At 33.5% G+C, this 2996-nt stretch overlaps 1 protein-coding gene across 2 annotated transcripts in view; it reads right to left on the bottom strand.

Annotated features, from left to right (window-relative positions):
• Window positions 1–2996, bottom strand: part of LOC106880713 (uncharacterized) — a 29751-nt gene that overhangs the window by 25880 nt on the left and 875 nt on the right. The window lies entirely within an intron of this gene.

Genomic DNA, 2996 nt, shown 5'->3' with positions numbered 1-2996 from the left:
ATATATATATATATATATACATATATGTATATGTATATATACATATAGAGAAACATGCAAGGACTGCTAAATTATAAAATCGACTCATTCAAAACATACCTGTTTACACACGTGAGCGTTAATAATTCAAAAATATAATAAATACAATAAAATCAAAAACAAAATTCAAAAAATATAATTAGGTAAAGAAAATGTACAACGATCATAAAATGTTCTTATGGATCTCCAAAAATAATAATCTAAAGGTATATCAATCGAAAATAATCGCTGGCCATTTTATGAAATATAATATGTTGAAATATATTATGTTGAGAATTTATGGTGGAGTAGGAAATATATTCTATTTAAAATGGCTATATACTATGACGAAAAAAGATAAACAAATAATGAAACCTTTTATTCAGACACTAAATTCATTAAAAAAAAAATTTTAACCAAGGATTCATTCACCCAAAATTTGCTACTAAATACACCGATGTTAAACAAATGTATAAAGTTACAATTATTATAAACTATACTATGAGGTCATTCCATAAGTTCTGTCCGAATTTTGAATAAAGAAACGAAATAATCATATGTTATATTTAATTGAAATTTAATCATCAATGTACTTTCCCTGATTATCTATGACTTCCTTCCATAAGTTTGCAAGCTTTTTAATCCCATCAATGTAAAACTCTTTTGGTTTCAAAGCGAAGAACTCTGAAATGTTAGTTTCGACCTCCTCCTGGCTTGCGAAAGTTATGTCCCCCAAATGATTCTGTAAACTACGAAACAAATGGTAGTCTGAAGTAGTAAGGTTGAAATTTATACAATTCCAAATTTCTTGAATGAAAGAATCGGAATTAATATTCTAAATACAATAAGTTAGGTCACAGCGTCATTTTTTCAGTCAAAATAACTCCTAATTACGAATAAAATCCATAAAACTACGTAAAAATTACTTTGCCCCTCTAAAACAATCTACTTAACTATTTCTATTCCTCTTACAAATCGTTTCAATTGCTACTTTCTCTTATGAACGTTTACGAACGATCCAAGAAAAAAGACAAAGAAACGAAAGAAAAAGAGTGAGAGTCAAATAAACAGATACACTACCAATCATACGTAAATACACACATATATCTACACATATATATGTACCTATGGTTACCAATGACCTCATTCTAATTGGCGGGAATAGTAAGTTATTTCTAACTCCGTCATTCACCATGATAACAAAAAAAAAAAATAGCGAGACATCTTTTTCAAATACGATCGACAAGCATTTATTCCCTACAAACTGTGAGTTTTTTGAAAATCTTTTCGTAAATGTTGACATTAATACCCGCACGATTACCTACCTAACCCTAACCCTGACCCTAACACTAGTGAAAATCGTGCGGGTGTTAATATGAAAATTTACCAATCTTTTTCAAAACACATTTACTTACTAACATTTTTAAAATTTAGTGTGTGTGTGTGTTGCCCATGTATATATACACTTAACACTTAGTTGTGGGTTGGGAGTTTGATCGGCAGAGGTCATTATTATTATCATTATTATTATTATTATTTAAAATTTTTCCCACAATGGCGGCTTGGAGAAGGTGGAGAATAGTCGATTATATCGACCCGTGTTCAACTAGTACTTATTTTTTAGACCCCGAAAGGATGAAAGGCAAAGTCGACTTCGGCGGAATTTGAACTCAGAACGTAGAGATGGGCACAAACCTCCTGTCGCGACACTGATTCTGCAGAACAGGGTTGAGTGTGAAAACAAACTTCAAAGTGTAAATATAGATGTTTTTGAATCAGTAAATATAGATGTTTTTGAATTAAGTCCTATTTAGGGTGAAATATCAATAAACTGATTCCTTATGGAATTTTCCATTTAATCAGGATAAAATTTCAATCGATAAACCGATTCCTTATAGGATTTCCCAATAAAATTGGCTTCACCCCATTTTCAACCATAACTTTTACCAATTTTGATGTATTTTGTTCAAACTTGATGCCAGCATTACCTAGGACTCATGGGATCTTTCAATGCTTTAAGTTCTCCAAAAACGATAAAAAAAAAATCGATGAGGGGAAAAAAATCGATAAACCAATTCCATATGGAATAATCCAATCAAGTTGTCTGCAACTCATTTTCAGCCCAAAGTTTACTAATTTCAACACATTTCGCCCAAATTTGACGTTGATGTTACTTAATTTGGTTTCAAATAAAGAACTTGATTAGCTTAATAATCCTAACTTAATCCCGGGCAAAGCCGGGCTATACTGTTAGTATAATATAAAAAGCAATACTTCTTATTCTTTTATGACCAATGGATGTAAGGGAGACAATCAATTTCTGAAAGTTACTTCGCAAAGTGTTACCACCCTTCTCCACGTAACCAAGGAACGGATTTTTTCTGCTTCCAGGGGGGCACGTTACCGATTATGTAAGAAATTTTAAGAGTCTAAAACCATCCCAGAACATAAATAATGTTTGTTCGCAGTTTGAAGAAAATCAGTTGAAAAATACGGCCGTTATAATCTTTTACAAACACAGACAGAACGGGATATATAGTATGTATGTATGTATGTATGTATGTATGTATGTATGTATGTATGTATGTGTGTGAGTGTGTGTGTGTGTGTGTTTGCTTGTGTCTGTTTGTGTGTGTGTGTGTGTGTGTGTGTGTGTGTGTGTGTGTGTGTGTGTGTGTGTGTGTGTGTGTCTGTCTGCTTGTGTCTTTCGAAACCAAGGCTGCGATTTAAGGACTGTGTCAAGTCTTCATTAAAGGCCTGTGATATGCAGGACACTGACTGGGAGAACAATGCCTTTCATCGCCACAGATGGAGGAAGCAGGTTAAGGAGGGGATCGACACTTTTGAGAGAGCACGTATCCAGCATGAAGAACTTAAGCGAGCTGCGCGAAAGCGCACGGCTCGTATAGTGAATGGGGAAAGCTTGGTCTGCAATGTTTGCATTCGTGTATGCTTGTCAAGAGCAGGGCTCATTAGCC

The sequence above is a fragment of the Octopus bimaculoides genome, chromosome 20 (genome assembly GCF_001194135.2).
Source record: "Octopus bimaculoides isolate UCB-OBI-ISO-001 chromosome 20, ASM119413v2, whole genome shotgun sequence".
In the NCBI taxonomy this organism is placed as follows: domain Eukaryota; kingdom Metazoa; phylum Mollusca; class Cephalopoda; order Octopoda; family Octopodidae; genus Octopus; species Octopus bimaculoides.
The sequence above is the reverse complement of the archived record's forward strand: the minus strand, read 5'-3'. Positions and strand labels throughout refer to the sequence as shown.